At 40.5% G+C, this 21,456-nt stretch overlaps 2 protein-coding genes across 4 annotated transcripts in view; one reads left to right on the forward strand and one right to left on the reverse strand.

Moving 5' to 3' along the window:
- PXMP4 (peroxisomal membrane protein 4) overlaps positions 1-21,456 on the forward strand; it is a 772,061-nt gene that overhangs the window by 393,249 nt on the left and 357,356 nt on the right. The gene's annotated exons all lie outside the window — the stretch shown is intronic.
- ASIP (agouti signaling protein) overlaps positions 1-21,456 on the reverse strand; it is a 203,727-nt gene that overhangs the window by 178,713 nt on the left and 3,558 nt on the right. Inside the window, exon 4 of one of the 3 annotated variants that reach the window (XR_004484808.2) lies at positions 355-6,717. The exons of 1 other annotated variant lie outside the window; for it this stretch is intronic. The gene's annotated coding sequence lies outside the window, so the exon portion shown is untranslated. One more of the 3 variants, XR_004484807.2, reaches the window with a different exon arrangement.

Genomic DNA, 21,456 nt, shown 5'->3' on the forward strand with positions numbered 1-21,456 from the left:
TGGGAGATGGTAGAGCTGAAGGATCATCAGCAATAGGAGATGGAGGGCAAGCTGCAATTTCACTCACGCCTGATGTTGATGGCACAGGTTGTTCCTTGCTGGATTCAGTTCTATTTACCTTCTTGAAAAAACAATCCAGTGATGTCTGGGTAGTAGCTCTTTTTTTCTCATCATAGATGACATGGTAGTACTGGATTGCATTCTGAACAGCTGCTGCAACCTTCACGTTCTATTCTATGTTCCGGTCCTGTGCCTCAAAAACTAACAGTGCCTCCTTAAATAAAGAAAATCCCCTTGCCAGTTCCTGAGTGGTGAATCTCTTTGGTTCTTCAGTTACTTCTTCTTCCTCTTGTCTCTCTTTGTCCTTTTTCTGGGCCTCCAACTCCATCAGGTCTTCATTAGTAAGCTCCTCATGTTGCATGGCAAGGAATTCAATGAAGTCATCCTCTTGCAGATCTAGCTCCAGCTTCTCTCTGAGGGTCACTACGTTGCTGAAGACCTCTTTCAGCTCCTCATCCACCTTCTCAAATCCACAAAAATTGTGAACCAATCGCAGGCAAAAGTTCTTCCAAACCCCATTCATGGTGATGGCTGTAACCTCGTGCCAAGCAAAGTCAATGTTTTTTATGGCCTTGTAGATGTTATAGTCCTTCCAAAATGTTTGCAAGGTTGTTCCTGATTTGTCACTTGCCTTTACTTCCTGACGAAAAGTATGACATAAATAATATTTCTTGAAAGTCGCTGTAACTCCCTGGTGCATAGGTTGGATGAGTGATGTAGTATTCGGCGGCAGATGCACTATTTTGACACTGGGATGAAAGTCCTCCATGAATGGGGAGTGGCCTGGAGCATTGTGGAGCAGCAAAAGAATGTTGAATGGGACATCCTCCTCCAAGCAATATTTCTCTACCTCCGGGATAAAGTGGTAGAAAAACCAGTCCTGGAAAATGGCCTGTGTTACCCAGGCTTTGGGGTTACTCTTCCACACAACAGGAAAAGAGCCCTTGGCTATGATTTTAAGGATTCTTGGGTCTCTGAATGATAAACTAAGAGTGGCTTCAGCTTCATATTGCTGGGAGCATTGCCACGAAACAACAGAGTTAGCCTATCCTTTGCTGCTTTATAGCCTGGCATCAACTTTTCCTCCTTACTGATGTAACTTCGGTCTGGCATACTCTTCCTATACAGTCCTGTCTCGTGCACATTAAAAGCCTGCTTGGTTAAGTACGCACCTTCATCAATAATTTCTCAAAGTGTTTCAGGAAATTCCTGGGCAGCTACCGTATCTGCACTCGCTGCCTCACCACTTACTTTTACCTTGTGAAGGTTGGCTCTAGCCTTGAAACGATGAAACCAGCCATGGCTGGCATTAAAAGATGCACCCTCTGATTCTTCACTGTGTTTCTTCTTCAAGTCTTCATAAAGGCTTTTAGCTTTCTCTTGAATCAGCATTAAGCTGAGCCGGGACTCGATGCTGATGCCGATCCTGCATCCACAGACTGAGAAGTTTCTCCATCTCCTCCATCACTTTTCCACGCTTCTTCGGTATTACCGTCAACATCACTGGCACAGCAGACTTCACATATTTCATGGTCTTGTCCTTGTTCTTTAGAATTGCACCAGTGGTTGAACGATTCATATTATAAGAACAGGCGACGTCTACCATCTTTTCGCCTCGCTGCACTCTCTCAGTTATTTTCACTTTTGTTTCCGTCGTTATCACTTGGCGCTTCTTAGCAGTACCAGCTACGTCACCGCTGCTTTTATGCTTGCTTCCGGACATCCTGGGCTTGAAATAAAGATGCTGTACTATATCTATACAGTACTGTACAGTAAAGTACACAAAAGCATAAGCACTTGTAGAGGATGCATGCATGTGACAATGTATGCCAGACACATGAACTAACTTACATGATTGGACATGTGAACACACGTTTGCATCTTTGAAAGTTCACATCTTTCTGGACTGGTTAAAAAGGAGTGCACTTTGTAATAATTCGCTAAGCTCTGTGTGTGAGTGTGTTTTTCTGTATCTGTTTTATTTTATAATAAAAACCACCAAAAACAAAAACGACCAGACATGTTATATCACATAACAAACATACTAAAACCACTGAAATATATACTCTCAACCTCACTGATAATTAAATAAATTCAATTTTTTTTTGACTATGCCGCACGGAGTCCTAACCACTGGACCTCCAGCGACTTCCCTATATAAATTCAAATTAAAACAATAATAGGAATCATACTGGCAAAATTTTAAATGATTAGTGATACCTGTGTTGGTGAATTTGTGGGGGAAGAGTCAGTCTCATGTACTGTAGGTGGTCATATAAGCTGATTCAAATGTTAGTGGCAACATAAGCTGATTTTATTCTGTGGAAGGCAGTTTGGCAATAACATCAAATTTCTAATGTCATCCATTTTGACATTAAATGTCCCATTAGAAGAGGACTGGTTAAATAAATTACAGGATATCCACACAGTGGTATATAGAGTGGCCACAGAGTCTGGAAGCATAAGTTTATTAAAAATCAGATAGAAGAAAAACAAATACCATATGCTAACACATATATATGGAATCTAAGAAAAAAAAAAAGGTCATGAAGAACCTAGGGGCAAGACGGGAATAAAGACACAGACCTACTAGAGAATGGACTTGAGGATATGGGGAGGGGGAAGGGTAAGCTGTGACAAAGTGAGAGAGTGGCATGGACATATATACACTACCAAACGTAAAATAGATAGCTAGTGGGAAGCAGCTGTATAGCACAGGGAGATCAGCTCGGTGCTTTGTGACCACCTAGCGGGGTGGGAGCGAGGGAGACGCAGAGGGAAGAGATGTGGGAACATATGTATATGTATAACTAATCCACTTTGTTATAAAACAGAAACTAACACACCATTGTAAAGCAAATATACTCCAATAAAGATGTTAAAAAAAATCAGATAGATACTTACCCCCTTGGTTACTTCTGGTGTACACCAAAGGAACAGGCTTATTCAGTGAAACCAAGTCCACAATCAACTGAGGTAATGCATTTCAGATGCATGTGTAGGAGTTGATAGAAATTCTGTATTTATCTACTATGTTCATTGCAATATTGCACAGAGCATTGAACTACACATTGTTAATGAACGACAAAACATTGAACATATTATGTATTGTAATGTCATATCAATAAATCAATTATGTGTATTTCCCTATTTTTCCAGACTTTATGGCCCCCCTTTATTGCGCAGTTTTTTGGGTTTTTTTTTTTGCGGTATGTGGGCCTCTCACTGTTGTGGCCTCTCCCGTTGCGGAGCACAGGCTCTGGACGCGCAGGCTCAACGGCCATGGCTCATGGGCCCAGCTGCTCCGCGGCATGTGGGATCTTCCCAGACCGGGGCACGAACCCATGTCCCCTGCTTCAGCAGGCAGACTCTCAACCACTGCGCCACCAGGGAAGTCCCTATCGTGCAGTTTTAATAATCATAAGATAGATCGGTTAGTACTGACATAGAAAAAAGACCACAATTTATTAACTGAAAAAGTTATAGAAGAGAATGTGTTTTACAATGCCAGTTGTGTAAAAATATATGTGTTTATTTGTATATGCATAATAAAAATTCTGGAGAACTTTCAGTTTTTATTTCTCTATTGTTTCATTTTTTATGAGCCTTTATTTCCTTTATAAACAGAAAAACAATATAAATTTCCATTTTGAAAAACTTGAACAAAGCCAACGTCATGCTTAGGGTTGAATGAGAGTTTTTAATGCCTATAAACTGGCCAATGCTCTGTTCCAAGCTGTCTCTCTGTGAATGATGGGACTGGGGCAGGAGAAAGGAAAGAGGTATTAGTGAAATATCCAGAAAGTGAGAATGAAGGACTCCAGGCTTAAATTGGAAAAGAGGGGAAAGCTTAGAAAAAGAAATCTCCTTTCTTTGTAAAACTGAGTAGTAGAGTCAGAATATAAAACCGGTTGATTCGGGACTAAGGAGGGATCAAAAGCAGGGAAAAGAATGGAATCTGACAACACTTCTAGGAATTAGAAGGGGGTAGGGATTAGAAAGGGGGTATCAGAACCCAGACTTAAACACCTCCTTACTTGCTGATTATGGAACTTCCTGGACGACAGGATAGGGAAAAGGGAGTAAATGTACAGAGGTTATATGATTTATTCCTTGCTTTAGATATTTGTCTAATGAAAAGGTAGAGGACTAGATTTAAATATTTTAGCTAGGGGCTTCCCTGGTGGCACAGTGGTTGAGAATCCACCTGCCAATGCAGGGGACACGGGTTCGATCAGTGGTCCAGGAAGATCCCACATGCCACGGAGCAACTAAGCCCGTGTGCCACAACTACTGAGCCTGCACTCTAGAGCCTGCGTGCTGCAACTACTGAAGCCTGTGCACCTAGAGCCTGTGCTCCACAACAAGAGAAGCCACCGCAATGATGTTGTGTACACTGCAACAAAGAGTAGCCCCCACTCACCACAACTAGAGAAAGCCCATGTACAGAAATGAAGGACCAACACAGCCAAAAATAAATAAATTAATTAATTAAATTAAAATATATATTTTAGGGCTTCCCTGGTGGAGCAGTTGTTGGGAGTCCGCCTGCCGATGCAGGGCACACGGGTTCGTGCCCCGGTCTGGGAGGATCCCACATGCTGCGGAGAGGCTGGGCCAGTGAGCCATGGCCGCTGAGCCTGTGCATCCGGAGCCTGTGCTCCGCAATGGGAGAGGCCACAGCGGTGAGAGGCCCGTGTACCGCAAAAGAAAAAAAAAAATGTATATATATATATATTTTTTACCTACTGTTATAGATATTACTGCTCACCAAATATTCCAATTTCTCTCCTTACTATACCTCTCTCTGCATGAGGATTATATATTCTGCCCCATTGAACTAAGGGGTGGCCGTATGTATTAATTATCTATAGCTATACAACAAATTACTCCAAAACTTTACCGTTAAAAACAATGAATATTTATTATGTCATAGTTTCTGTATGTCAAGAATCTGGGAGTAGTTTGGCTAGGTAGTCCTGGCTCAGGTCTCTCATGGTTTTGCTGAGGAGAGGAGCATTGGCCAAGATGGCTCACTCTGAGCTCACGTCCTCCCACAGGCACACCAAAATGACAACTATTTATAAAGCAACTATCTGTAAGAACGACCTGAAGACTAGCAGAAAAGATTTTCTACTACGAAAGATATAAAGAAGGAACCACAACAAGTCTAGTAGGAAGGGCAAAGATGCAGTATAGTCAAGACCCGTACCCCTGGGTAGGTGAGCCACAAACAGGAGGATAATCACAATTGCAGAGGTTCATCCCAACGAGTGAGGGGTATGAGACCCACATCTGGCTCCCCAGCTGAGGGGTCATGCATGAGAAGAGGAGGCCCCAGAACAGAGTCGGAGGGCTCTAGGAAACAGAGGCTCTGCTCTTAAAGGGTGTGTGTAAAATCTCACACTCTGAGTCTCAGCAGAGAGGCAGTAATTTCAAAGTGGGTCAGACCCACTTGCTGATCTTGGAGAGACTGCTGGAGAAGCAGGAGGCAACTGGGACTTCCCCTGGGGATGCAAACACTGGCAGCAGCCCATTTATGGGAGCTTGTTCTACCATGAGGACACTGGTGCTTAGAAGCACCATTTAGAAGTTCTCCCTCTAGCCTATTAGCACTGGGGGTTTACCCACCCACTAGCAGGCTAGCACCAGCCCTGGGAACCCCCAGGTCATGCAGCCAGCTGCTCTGGGACCCAGTCCTCCCCATTAGCAGCCCGACAACCACCACACAAGGACGGGCCTGGCAGCCAACCAGGCCAGGGGTCACCTCTGCCTACTAGTGTACTCTCAGCAGTTGGCCCTACCACAGTAGAAGGGTCCATGCAGCCCACACAGTGAGCACTCCTAGAGCATACAGCTCTGGTGACCAGGAGGAATGTGCTGCGGGGTCCCAAAGGACATCTCTTATATAAGGCCACTTCTCCAAGATTAGGAAACATAACTGACCTACCTAATACATAGAAATAAACCCAGAGAATTAGGCAAAATGAGGAGACAGAGGAATATGTTCCAAACAAAGAAACAAGACAAAACCCCAGAAGAAGACCGAAGTGAAGTGGAAATAAGCAACCTATCCGATAAAGAGTTCAAGGTAATGGTCATAAAGATGTTCAGTGAACTTGGGAGAAGAATGGATGAACACAGGAATAAGTTTAACAGAGTCACATAATTAAAGAAGAAACAAACAGGGCTGAAGAATACAATAACTGAAATTAAAAATACACTGAAGGAATCAACAGTAGATTAGATGATACAAAGAAATGGATCAGCGAACAGGAAGAAAGAGTAGTGGAAATTACCCAAGCTGAAAAGAAAAAAGTATTTTTAAAAAATGAGGATGGGCTTCCCTGGTGGCGCAGTGGTTGAGAGTCTGCCTGCCGATGCAGGGGACACGGGTTCGTGCCCTGGTCCGTGAGAGGCCCGTGTACCGTAAAAAAAATAAATAAAAATAAAAATAAATAAAAAATGAGGATAGTTTAAGAGACCTCTGGGTCAACATCAAGCATACTAACATTACATTATAGGGGTCCTGGAAGAATAAGAGAGAAAGGGGCAGAGAACTTATTTGAAGAAATAATAGCTGAAAACTTCACTAACCTGATAAAGGACACAGACATCCAAGTTCAGGAAGCACAGAGAGTCTCAAACAAGATGAACCTAAAGGGGTCACACCCAGATACATTATAATTAAAATGGCAAAGATTAAAGATAATGAGAGACTCTTAAAAGCATCGAGAGAAAAGCAACTAGCTACATACAAAGGAACTCCCATAAGACAATCAGCTGACTTTTCAGCAGAATCTTTGAAGGCCAGAAGGAAGTGGCACAATACACTCAAAATGATAGAAGGAAAAAACTTACAACCAGGAATACTCTACCCAGGGGAATTCCCTGGCAGTCCAGTGGTTAGGATTCTGCGCTTCCACTGTAGGTGGCATGGGTTCGATCCCTGGTCAGGGAACTAATGTCTCACAAGCCACATGGCACAGCCAAAAAAAAAAAAAAAGAATACTCTACCCAGCAGGGCTATAATTCAGATTTGAAAGAGAGGTCAAGAGTTTCACAGACAAGCAAAAGCTAAAGGAGTTCAGCACCACTACACTGGCTTTACAAGAAACATTAAAGGGACTTCTCTAAGCAGAAAAGAACACAACTAAAATATGAACAATATGAAAGGAAAAATCTTATTGGTAAAGGCAAACATACAGTAAAAGCAGTAGATCAACCACTTATAAAGCTAGGAGGAAGGTTAAAAGACAAATGAATTAAAATCATCTATATTCACAATAAGTAAAGTATACACAAAACAAAAAGATGTAAAATATGATGTCAAAAAAATTAGACATGGGGGAAGGAGTAAAAATGCAGTGTTATTAGACTGCATTAAAAATTAAGAGCTCAACAACTTAAAATAATCATATATATATATATATATATAGAGAGAGAGAGAGAGAGAGAGAGAGGGAGAGAGGGAGTTATAGTTAGTTATATGAACTTCATGGTAACAACAAACTAAAAATCTATAATAGATACACATACAAAAAGAAAGGAATCCACACCTTATACTGAAGATAGTCATCAAATCTTAAAGGGGAGAGAGTAAAAGAAGAAGCAAGGAGCAAAAAAGAACCATAAAACAACAAGAAAACAATTAACAAAATGGCAATAAGTACACACCTATCAATAATTACTTTAAATGTAAATGGGCTAAACGTTCCAACAAGACACGTAACAGCTAAATGGATACAAAAACAAGACACACACACACACACACACACACACACACACACACACACACACATATACATATATACTGCCTACAAGACTTTCACTTCAGATCTAAAGACACACAGACTAAAAGTGACGGGATGAAAAAATATATTCCACGCAAATAGAAACAAAAGGAAAGCTGGGGTAGAAATACTTATATTAGATAAAAGACTTTAAAACAGAAACCATAACAAGAGATAAAGAAGGACATTACACAATGATAAAAGGATCAATCCAACAAGAAGACATAATGATAAAAATATATGCACCCAACATAGGAGCACCTAAATACATAAAGAAAATATTAACAGACATAAAGGGAGAAATTGACAGTAACAGAATAATAGTAGGGGACTTTGACACCCCACATACATCAATGGACAGATCATCCAGACAGAAAATCGATAAGGAAACACTGGCCTTAAATGACATATTAGATCAGATGAAGTTAATAGCTATATATAGAACATTCCATCCAAAAGCAGCAGAGTACACATTCTTTCAAGTGCACATGGAACATTCTCCAGGATAGATCACATGCCAGGCCACAAAACAAGTCTCAATAAATTTAAGAAGACTGAAATCATATCAAGCATCTTTTCTGACCACAATAGTGTGAGATCAGAAATCAACTACAAGGAAGAAACTGGAATAAACACAAACAGATGGAGTCTAAACAACATGGTACTAAACAATCAATGGGTCATTGAAGAAATCAAAGGGAAAATTTAAATTTAAAAATACCTGGAGACAAATGAAAATGAAAACACAATGATTCAAAATCTACATCTACTGGAACTTCCCTGGTGGTGCAGTGGTTAAGAATCTGCCTGCTAACACAGGGGATACAGGTTCGAGCCCTGGTCCAGGAAGATCCCACATGCCATGGAGCAACTAAGCCTGTGCGCCACAACTACTGAGCCTGTGCTCTAGAGCCCACGAGTCACAACTACTGACCCTGTATGCCACAGCTACTGAAGCCTGTGTGCCCAGAGCCCGTGCTCCGCAACAAGAGAAGCCACCACAATGAGAAGCCTGCGCACCACAACAAAGAGTAGCCCCCGCTCACTGCAACTAGAGAAAGCCCGTGCACAGCAATGAAGACCCAATGCAACCAAAAATAAATAAATTAATTAATTAATTAAAAATCTATATCTACTTATCTATTTATCTATCTACAATGGAATATTACTCAGCCATAAAAAAGAATGTAATCTTGCCATTTACGACAACATGGATGGGCCCAGAGAGTATTATGCTAAATGAAATAAGCCATACAGAGAAAGGCAAATACCACATGATTTCACTTACCTGTGTAATCTAAAAAACAAAACAAATGAACAAATATAACAAAACAAAAATAGACTCATAGATACAGAGAACAAACTGGTGGTTGCCAGAGGGGAGGTGAAGGGGGGAATGAGTGTAATAGGTGAGGTAGATTTAGAAGTACAAACTTCCAGTTATAAAGTAAACAAGTCTTGGGGGTGTAATGTAGAGCATAGGGAATATAGTTAATAATATTGTAATAACTTTGCTGGTGACATGTGGAAATTAGCTTTATTGTGGTGATAATTTTGTGATGTATAAAAATATTGAATCACTATGTTGTACACCTGAAACTAATACAAAATTGTAAATCAATTATACTTCAATTTAAAAAAAAGATGTTTCCTGGGGCTGCAGACATTTGAAAGCTTGAGTGAAGCAGGAAGATCCTCTTCCAAGAGAGCTCATTCACATGACTACTGGCCAGAGATCTCTGATCCTCACTGGCTGTTAGTGAAGAGCTTAAGTTCCTCACCATATGGGTCTAACCATTTGGCTACCTAAGTGTCCTCATGACATGGTACCTGGCTTATTCCAGAGTGAGTAGACCAAGAGAGAAGCTGCAATGGTTTTTTTTTGTTTGTTTGTTTGTTTTTTTGGGTTTTTTTGCAGTACGTGGGCCTCTTACTGCCGTGGCCTCTCCCGTTGCGGAGCATAGGCTCCGAACGCGCAGGCTCAGCGGCCATGGCTCACGGGCCCAGCCGCTCCGCGGCATGTGGGATCTTCCCGGACCGGGGCATGAACCCGTGTCCCCTGCATCGGCAGGCGGACTCTCAACCACTGCGCCACCAGGGAAGCCCCTGCAATGCTTTTTATGACCCTGTCTTGGAAGTCACACATCATCACTTCTGTCATCATGTATTTGTGAGAAGCAAGAAACTAAGTCCAGCTCACACTCAAGGGCAGAGGAATTAGACTCCACTTTCTGAAGGGAGGAGTGTCAAAGAATTTGTGGACATATTCTGAAAACCATCACACCATGTGACCTGGTCTAATAAAATTGGTGATGTGTGACTTCTGGGCAGAAGCTTTAAGAGCCAGTGAGTGGTTTGCCTGCTTCTTTTCCCTCTTCCATAAAACAGACAATACTTCAGATAGAAGACCTGGATCCTGGAGTAAAGATGATGTGGAGCAGAGCTTTTATTGTCTACTGTCAAGTATGTTAGGCATAGTACAAAGTACTTAACAAATAGAACCATATGCAATATTTATAGCAATGGTAAATATTATTATACATACTTCATAGAACGAACAGAACTATCATCCTTCAACTTTTCCTGATATTCTTGACATGATTCACTTTGCCTTGTCTATTTTTTTCTTTTTATCAAAAGCACTTTTCACCTTCTAACAAACTGTAGTCAGTATTCATTTTGTTTATTGTCTGTCTAGCCTTACAAAAATTTAAGTTCCCTAAGGGTAGGGAGGGGAATTCCCTGGCGATCCAGTGGTTAGGATTCTATGCTTCCACTGCAAGGGCCATGGGTTCAATCCCTGGTCAGGGAACTAAGATCCCGCATGCCACGCAGTGGGGCCAAACAAACAAAAAACCAACCAAACAAACAGAAACAAGGGCAGGGATCTTTGTTTTGTTCACTGATGGTATCCCAATGTACAGAACAGTGCTGGAACATAAATATTTACTGAAGGTGGATTTTTCTGTCACAATCTTCTCCCTGGAAAGTGTTCCAGTTTGTCTACAAATTTTCTAATGATAATACTCCAAGAGAGGTCTGACAAGCCCAGGTTGTTTCTTACTAGTTCTGTTCTCAGAAGTTAACCATATTTCCAAGATCTCACTGAAGTCTCCAATAAATCCACTGATTATGACCAATATTCTCATGCTATCCTCTGGCTGTCATGGGTTCTTTTTTTTTTTTTTCAAACTTTTTGTTTTTTTGGCTGTGCCATGCAGCATATGGGGATCTTAGTTCCCCGGCCAGGGGTTGAACCCTGCAATGGAAGGGTGGAGTCCCAACCACTGGACCGCCAGGGAAGTCCCCATGGGTTCTAAGTTGTGACAAATCACCAAAGATAAGCTTGTCCTATCTATCCTACTGGAAATTCCTACACTATCTTGGGTCTCTCTTTATCACCCTTATCCCTTCAAAATCACAAAATATCTGTCCTATTTTTATTCCTCTAGTGTTCTAAAAATGGCTTTTTGCTCTTTTCTTCCGAGGTAACATTTGTGCATTTTAACAAATACCTTGATCCCATATTGTCAAACTAATGGTGAGAATTTTAGAAAACAAGGCAGGTCAGTGAAGAAGGTATTACTGGGCAGCCATGCCACTGTGGAAGAGACAAAATTGTTGCTGCCTGGCTTTCAGTCATTCTCGGGGAGTGTGCAATAAAAGTTTACAAACACATTTCTAAGTGTCATATAATGTACTTTTATGAAACGCAGTCTCTTTTATTCAATAAAAATTTTTTAACTAAACAATAAAGAAACATTAAACGCAAAACTTTTTTTCTCAGCCCATAAAACTCAGGAACAAAATCTGCTCTTTCTCCAAAAACAAATGTGTTAAATCTGTTTGCAAAAGGAACAAAGAGTAGAGAAAGCTGTGTTCTGTTCACTGATGCCTCTTAATTACTATGTGTGGAACTATACTTACGACCTTATCTGAAGTTATACCAAGGAACAAAGCAACAGTAAAACAACATAGAAATGAAGTCAATGTGGTGGCATAAAAAGAAGAAATGACCAGAAGAATGAAGAGCTGGAATCCAGTTTCTGCTTTGCTACTATCTAGATGTATGACATACACAAACCACTTCACTTCTCTGGATCTCAATTTCTTTATCTGTAAAATGTTGAGATTAGAAAAGATGGCTTAGAAACTCTTCAGCTTTTTAATATTAACACAAAGAGGTATATACAGCTTTCTATTATGGAAGAATAGGACCAGTGGTGTGCTGGTAAATGTTTGATAAATATATAACTGTTTAATAATAACTGGCTCTCTGGTAGAAAAAAAAGCTTTGTTGTGTTGTGCAACAAAACATTGGTGGGAATACTTCTACCATGGTCAGTTTTCAAGCTACCAATAGTTTAACAGCCTACTAGCAAAATTCCTGAAAATTTAACAATTAGCATTCAGAATCTAGTAAGAGCAACTCTTAACACACCACTAAATAGGACTCCATTTATTCATTTGCCTATTCATTCATTCAACAACACTCACTAAACATTTATTATGTGCAAGGAATACAAAGGAATACAAAAATGTGTAAAATATGGCTCTTGTCCCATGAGGTTTAGATTCTAGCAAACAGTAAAGGAATACAGACAACTCTAATGCTAGAGAGAACATGACAAATAACATCAAGAAAGCAGGCATAAGTGAAGTACTACAAAGTTTCAGCAGAGAAAGAGACTATTTTATACTGAGGTTATTGGGTGGAAGGGACCTTGGGGAAGGAAAAGAGATTTCTCAAAAAGAATAAGGCTATTTAAAGGTATTTTTTTGTTTGTTTAAAAGAGTTATTTAGGGACTTCCCTGGTGGTCCAGTGGTTAGGACTCTGGGCCTGCACCGCAGGAGGTACGGGTTCCATCCCTGGTCGGGGAACTAAGAAGCTGCAAGCCATGCAGCGCCACCAAAAAAAAAAAAAAAGTTATCGAATAGTAGAGAAGTAACACTGTATGTTGGGAAACCAAGAACCTGAGAAGAAATACTTAGAGGAAGCTAGAAATAAAGAGGCTAACAAGCAATTATACATGTGGGAGGATAATAAAAGCTACCAGGTCATGTGGCTACACCAAGAACAATCTTAAACTGGAATGAGTTTAACACCATCAAAAGGGAATTGGAGGGCTTCCCTGGTGGCGCAGTGGTTGAGAGTCCGCCTGCCGATGCAGGGGACACGGGTTCGTGCCCCGGTCCGGGAAGATCCCACGTGCCGCGGAGCGGCTGGGCCCCGTGAGCCATGGCCACTGAGCCTGCGTGTCCGGAGCCTGTGCTCCACAACGGGAGAGGCCACAACAGTGAGAGGCCCGCGTACCGCAAAAAAAAAAAAAAAGGGAATTGGAGTACAATTTAGGAAGGAAGATATTAAGAGAGCCTTGGGTCATTTCAAAGGAACCCAACTTTAGGGGGCTTCCCTGGTGGCACAGTGGTTGAGAATCTGCCTCCCAATGCAGGGGACACAGGTTCGAGCCCTGGTCCGGGAAGATCCCACATGCCACGGAGCAATGAAGCCCATGGGCCACAACTACTGAGCCTGTGCTCTAGAGCCCACGAGCCACAACTACTGAGCTCGCGTGCCACAACTACTGCAGCCTGCGCACCTAGAACCCATGCGCCGCAACAAGAGAAGCAACTGCAATGAGAAGCCCGCACACTGCAACGAAGAGTAGCCCATGCTCGCTGCAACTAGAGAAAGCCTGCATGTAGCAACAAAGACCCAACGCAGCCAAAAATTTAAAAATAAATAAATAAATAAATAAAAGGGGGGAAAAGTCATATTTAAAGGAGGTATAATATCTGGGAACTGATCAGATCGCATCTGGAAGATGATATTTAGTTAATCTCTGAGCCCACTTTCTTATTTGTAAAATGGGGGTAATTACAGTACCTATTTCACAGGGTTAGGAAAACAAGATAATATATTAAGGAGCTTAGAGGAGTGTTCAAAAGGAAGCATTCACTAAATATTAGCTATAATAATATAGCCTTAATTGAAAAATTATACTGTTCTCAAATATATGAAATTGTTACTTTTAAAAATTTAAGGTCCAAGGGCTTCCCTGGTGGTGCAGTGGTTGAGAGTCCGCCTGCCAATGCAGGGGACGCGGGTTCGTGCCCTGGTCTGGGAAGATCCCACGTGCTGCAGAGCGGCAGGGCCCGTGAGCCATGGCCGCTGGGCCTGCGCGTCTGGAGCCTGTGCTCCGCAATGGGAGAGGCCACAACAGTGAGAGGTCCGCGTACCGCCAAAAAAAAAAATAAAAAAAAAAATATTTAAGGTCCACTATCTAGTGGGCATTTTAATTTAATTTTTATTTTCTGAAAGTGTATTTTAAATTTCCAAAGGTGAGTTAAAGTTCTAACATTCTAGGTATTGTTGAACAAATTAAGTCTTACTCTGTACGTTTTTTTTTTTGGCTGTGTTGGGTCTCCGTTGCTGTGCAGGCTTTCTTTAGCTGCGGCAAGCGGGGGCTACTCTTTTTTGTGGTGCACGGGCTTCTCATTGTGGTGGCTTTTCTTGTTGCAGAGTGCAGGCTTTAGTAATTGTGGCTCGTGGTCTCAGTAGTTGTGGCTCGTGGGCTCTAGAGCGCAGGGTCAGTAGTTGTGGCGCACGGGCGTAGTGCGCCCGTGCGCCACAACTACTCCGCAGCATGTGGGATCGTCCCAGACCAGGGATCAAACTCGTGTCCCCTGCATTGGCAGGCGGATTCTTAACCACCGTGCCACCAGGGAAGTCCCGTTTGTACTTTTCAAGATCATAAAAACTCTCTTTATATCTCCTTCACCAGGCTTCCTCTAGATTTCATGCTATAATTTTGTTTAGATGTGTCATAAATTCTTTTGTTAATACTCATAAGAACACAGATATCAGTAACAATAGCAGTTAAGTTTACCAAATCTTTGGGGGTACTCCAGGGTTTTGGATAAAATCTTTCCTTTTTATAAAAATATAAATCATTATGGGACTTCACTGGTGGCCCAGTGGTTAACACTCAGCACTTCCAATGCAGGGGGCCCAGGTTCAATCCCTGGTCAGGGAACTAAGATCCCACATGCCATCCCACATGCCATGCAGCATGGCCAAAAATTTTTAAAAATATATTATATATTATATATATATTTACATATATAAAAATCATTAAGGAACTCTTTCTTTGGAAGAAGACAGACTGTTTTGTTTTTACTTTACTGTTTACGTCCAACTTAAGCCTAAATTTAACAATGAAAATAGAATCTTCCTGGAGCATATGGAACTTTTTGTCTTTTCTAAACAAGGAATTATGGGAACATTTAATGACAAACATTCTCCTCACAATATGGTCAGTAAATCTCTGGCAACATTGATTTGGTGTCCATTAGAAGCAGAGAACAGCAATAATAGGATGTGGAAAATTTCAGAGGCAAAGATATAGTTGGTACTTTTAAAGTTCTTATAGTTTAATAGAGGAGACTGAATAATCCCTAATAAGTACACTGGAGCATATTCACTACTAGAGGGATTTAGCATGAAGCAGTTCTTCTTGAACATTTTTCATTGCAATTTAGCTTCTGGAGTAAGCAGAGGAAACGGGAGGGCCAGAATCAATAATATACCTAAGGTGACAGAGCCAGTAAGTCATAGATAGGGGATTTAAACCTAGGTCTCCTAATTCCATATATGAGATAGTCTCACAACATTAATTTTGAGGATAACATCTTTTTGAGATTCCAGAAGATCGATGACATTTGTTTTCACAATTTAGAAAAATCAGCCAGTAAGACTGATTAGAACTCAGAGGATAGCAATGCTCTAGTATCCCACCTTATTTCTCTCATTTTGCAAGAAGGCAGCAACTGTTGACACCCCAAATTAAATGCGATACTTAAAAAAATGGCCTAAATAGTTAGGGTTTTATTCCTCTGAAATATCTAGTGTTGTTATTTTCTAGTATTCTTCCAGGACTTATCTATAAAGAAAATTCATAATGTCATTTTATATCATAGGTCTGGATAGACACAAGATTTTCTTTCTCTCTTTCTTGCTCTCTGTTTCTATGTTTGATATTTTTAACGTTTATCAAGGTAATACATGTAAATACTTTAAGTCTTGTGGTTTAAAAAAAGTCATGTGGAACTACAAGGCTCACAACAAAACACAGCAGGAGTATATTTTAACACACACACAGACTTAAAAAAAAAAAAGCCGTGGCCTCCCCAAAGCCTGACATACCCTCCCAGACTCATTCACTGGCTTTTTTTCTTTGCATATTTACTAACATTTTTCTAAATTAAATATTTTTACTGTTTTCTTTTTGATTTGTAAACTTTAAACAGTACCTGATATAAAAGATAAAGATCCAACACTTTATGCTTTCCCTCCCTTCAGCCTCACAATATTGTTATATCACATTTAAATTAAATCAATGTTTCATATTAACCTTATTATGACTCTAAAAGTGTGGTTTACTTCTGGATCAATTGATTGTATTATAATTACATTTCCTTTCTCATGTAACTTTTTGTTTGTCTTGCAATTAATAATTGCCTCAGTTTTTTGTTTGCCAAATTTTCTGTATCATTATCACTAACTGTTCCAGACTCTCTAACAGAAATGTAAAAATGCCTTAACTATTTTCAGCACACCCAAACATGTCATATACACTAAGAGTTTTACTGGAAATACTCCCCAGGAGCACTCCTTCCCCTTTAGTCTGGACTACCCCTCACTGTACAGGTCTGCTGTAGAGCTATCATCTTAGGACTTCCTTTTACCTTTCTTAGGTTGATTCCCCTCTTTCCTAAAACCTCTATCTTTGTCATTCTTGTTTCAGTACAGCACATCCTCCAGTAGTGTCCCAGGAAAAGCTTGAGGGTTAGTAAATTTTTTTGATCCTTGAATCTTTAATTGTGCCTCACACTTGATTGATAACATGACTTAGTATAGAATTCTAGGTTGAAAATAATTTTCTCTCAGAATTTTGAAAGCACTGTTTCATCGTCTTCTAACCACCAGTGTCAATGTTAAGGAATATGCTATTCTTATTACCTACTCTTTTATGAATAATCCATTCCCCTTTCCCTGCTCCCTCTTCACCTCCTATCAACAAGATTTTTGGATCTTCTCTTTATCCCTTGTCTTTAGAAATTTCATGATAATGTCCCATAGTTCTTTTGGTTTTGGTTTTTTCCCCTTCATTATGCTGGGTGCTCAACAGGCTCTGTCAATCTGGAAACTCGGATCCTTCAGTTATCAGAGACCTTGTGATTTCTTTGATAATTTTCTTCCCTTCATTTCTTCTCCATTTCTAAAACTGCAGTTAGCCTAACATTGGACCTTATGGATTCATTCTCTAATTATCTTTTCTCTTTTATTTTCAGGTCTGTCTTTTTGTTCTATTTTTCTGGGAGATTTCCTCAATTTTATACATTAATACTTCTATTATTTGTTTTTGCTATTGAAAAAATTTCCCAGAGCTATTATTCTCTGATTCCTCCTTTTTTTTGGAGCAACTTGTCTTTGCTTTATGGATGCACTATTTTATACTATCAGAGGCAGAGGATGCTTATTGTTTTCAAAAAAATATTCTTCTGCTCTCTATATTGCCTGTTTTCCATTTCTATTTGATGCTGTCTTTCTTGGTGAAGGTTTATCTCAACTATCTGGTGATCCTTTGCTGTCCCTTCATATTTAAGAGTGAGTCATTTAAAAGGTATTTGGAAGGTCTATGTTAGGCGGAAGAGTTTGTCAGTTGGTGGGTTTCATCACAGGTTGATAAAGTGGGGACCTATTTGTTTTGTTGGGAGACCCTCAAGTATCATTATCTATAGATATTTCTTCTGGGGTTATCCAATTTTAAGTTTCTCCCGAAATTAATCCTCTGCTGTCCTGCCTCGAGAATATAAGCCTTGCTGTCAGCATCCCTGGAGTGAAGTAGAGCAAGAAGGCTGGGTGAGTTTCATCATTCAGCATGTAGATATTCATCTGATCTCTGTTTTCAGTGTGGTATCCTCCTACCCCAGCCTCCTCAGCTATGACCTTTAGCTGTACCTGGTACCTCAGTCTGGAGCTTCTCTAATTCAATTTTTCACAGAATAAACCAGGGACCTAGAGGCATAGCTGCCTAACTGAGCAGGATGAGGAAGGAGCCTGGTAGTTTAACTTCTTAAATAGACTTTCAGCCAATCCCTCTCCTTTTGGCCCCTCACATATCTCTGCTGCTACAGTATCTGCTCCTTTCAATTCCTGATGTTTTAGTGTTCTGCAACATGAACCTGCTTGCCTCTCATTAGTATACCCCTCCCTAGTATTTGGAACTCAATTTTCTTGGCTCAACTTTCCATCTTCCAAAATGTTGTTGATATCCTTCATCTGCTGTTATTTTTCTTTTTTTTTTTTGCGGTACGCGGGCCTCTCACTGTTGTGGCCTCTCCCATTGCGGACCACAGGCTCCGGACGCGCAGGCTCAGCGGCCATGGCTCATGGGCCCAGCCGTTCCGCGGCATGTGGGATCCTCCTGGACCGGGGCAGGAACCCATGTCCCCTGCATCGGCAGGCGGACTCTCAACCACTGCACCACCAGGGAAGCCCTGTTATCTTTCTCATTCCCTTTGTCCTTGTGGACTGATAACATTAAAAATATTAACTCAATATCATTTTAGTGAATGGCGGAGAGAATAAGGATGAAGACGTGTTTAATCTGTCCATGTATACTGAGAACTGAAGGACTTTCAAGATGCTCACTCTTTCGCTCCCATAAAAAAAAGTCAGAACCAGAAAATTCAGAGATAAAATTCTGCTCTCATGAGGCTGATGTGGAAAACACATGGGTCTGAGAATTGCAGTACCTATTTTCAAGTCCTGTTATTATTATTTATTGGCTGGTTGATGTTGGCGTTAGGTAAGTTAAATTTTCTAACTGTTTCATCATCTATAAAGTGGTGATAATTGTTCCTACCACAGTCTATCTTACTTGTAATGACTAAGGTAAGATAATTGATATAAATGTATGAATATATACCAAATATATAATATTTACCATTAACTCTATTACCAAGAGGCATAGTCAAATATATTTTGAGAGGCAGTGTAACAGTAGAAAGAGTATGGGCTTTAGAGTCACACAGACCTGCACTTGATTGCATCTCTGTCATTCATTGTGTGATGCTAGGCAAGTGACAACCTCTCAGCTTTGTTTTCCCCGTTTATAAAACGAGTATGATGCTATTAACCTGACAACGCTGTTGTGAGGATTAAATGAGATAATGCATGTAACACATCTGTTATAGGGCCTAACAGTTATTAGGTACTCAGCAGATGTTCATTCTTCCTCTTATCCCCTTAATTTGGGACCAGCTTTATTATGTTCACATGAGAATCCTAAACTTGTATTTGCTCAATTAATGCTAAGCCACATTAGTAATTAGGATCTTAGGTCATCAATAGCCCTCATAAAGGCTTTTTATTTGCTGTTTTCCCAGGACCAAATTATAAGGTGAGCAACCCAAGTTGAAAGAGTTCAGCGTATATATCCTTTGAAGTGGTAACAGGTTATCGCTAAGACATCTTTAGAATATTTTGTTATGAAATAAGACATAAAATTTGTAATGAATATTAAAGGAGATCAGGGACACTGGAATACTGGAACTACTACTCAAAAATATTATCTTAAGAGTTATTCATTTTTTGTTTTTTTTTTTTCTCTCTGATCCTTACATACACCCAGAAGCTGGGAATGTTTTATTACCCTGTTTAAAGATGAAGAAATCAAGGCATGAGTGAAAAAGTGACTTGCTCAAGATTCATTAGTCATCAAGGAACAAGGAACTCCAACCTTGGTCTTTTGATTCCCTATTCAGTGGTCTTTTGAAAAAAAAATTCTGGTTAAATACACATAACATAAAATTTACCATCTTGGGCTTCCCTGGTGGCGCAGTGGTTGAGAGTCCGCCTGCTGATGCAGGGGACACGGGTTCGTGCCCCGGTCTGGGAAGATCCCACATGCCGCGGAACGGCTGGGCCCGTGAGCCATGGCTGCTGAGCCTGCGCGTCTGGAGCCTGTGGTCCGCAACGGGAGAGGCCACAACAGTGAGAGGCCCGCGTACCGCAAAAAAAAAAAAATGTACCATCTTAACCATTTTTGTGTACAACTAAGTACATTCACCACGTTGTGCAACCAATCTCCAGAACACCTTTTATCCTGCAAAACTAAAACTCTATACCCATTAAACAACAATTCTCCATTCTCCCTCATCCCCCAGACTCTGGCAACCACCATTCTACTTTCTGTTTCTATGAATTTGACTACCCTAAGTACTTCATATAAATGGGATCATACAGTATTTATCTTTTTGTGACTGGCTTATTTCACTTAACATAATGTCCTCGAGTTTCATCCATGTTATAGCATGTCAGAATTTCCTTCTTTTTAAGGCTGAATAACATTTCATTACATGTATATAACACATTTTGTTTATCCATTCATCTATCAATGGACATATGGGTTGCTTGCACCTGTTGGCTATTGTGAATAATGCTGCTATACATATAGGTATATAAATATCTCTTTGAGACTCAGCTTTCAATTTTTTTGGATACATACCCAGAATTGGAATTGCTGTATCATACGGTAATACTATTTTTAATTTCCTGAGGAACCACCATATTGTTTTGGGGAACAGCCATACACAGTGGCTGTACTATTTTACATTCCAACTAACAGTACACCAATTTCTCCACATCCTTGTTAACACTTGTCATTTTCTTTCTTTTTTTTTTTTCCTAATAGCCATCCAATTGGTGTGAGGTGGTATATCATTGTGGTTTCCTTAAGAGTTTTGAAGTCTTCTGTAGAGATGCCAAGACACTAAGTAACCTTGTAAATCACAACACAATTTACATCAAGATCCTACTAGACTTAACACACTGTAGGAGGCAACAGTACACATAGTCATTGCCCTCAAGGATTTTATAATCTAGCTGGAAAGAAAGGACATACGCACTTAAAAATAAATAACAGGACTTCCCTGGTGGCACAGTGGTTAAGAATCTGCCTGCCAATGCAGGGGACACAGGTTCGACCCCTGGTCCGGGAAGATCCCACATGCCGCGGAGCAACTAAGCCCGTGTGCCACAACTACTGAGCCTGCGCTCTAGAGCCTGCGAGCCACAACTACTGAGCCCGCGTGCTGCAACTACTGAAGCCCGTGTGCCTAGAGCCTGTGCTCCGCAACAAGAGAAGCCACCGCAATGAGAAGTCCGCACACTGCAATGAAGAGTAGCCCCCGCTCACCGCAACTAGAGAAAGCCCACATGCAGCAACGAAGACCCAATGCAGCCAAAAAAAAAAAAGATAGATTTTGTACCTATCCTCAAGCACTTTATATACATTCTAGTAGTGAAGTGAGATTATTAAATCACGAGTAAGAAAAACGGACCAATAAATTAAACAAATTGTGTTAAGTGTTATGAAGTAAAGGGGCAAGAGGAGACTGTTGCAGTATCCAAGAAAGAGATGACTATCGCCTGGGCCAGGCTAGTGGCAGTAGAGAAAAAAGTGGTTGGATTTGAGATTTATTTTGGACATTGAATCAATAAGACTTGATAATGAATTGGATGAAGAAAGTGAG

This window comes from Orcinus orca, chromosome 16 (genome assembly GCF_937001465.1).
Source record: "Orcinus orca chromosome 16, mOrcOrc1.1, whole genome shotgun sequence".
Taxonomy (NCBI): domain Eukaryota; kingdom Metazoa; phylum Chordata; class Mammalia; order Artiodactyla; family Delphinidae; genus Orcinus; species Orcinus orca.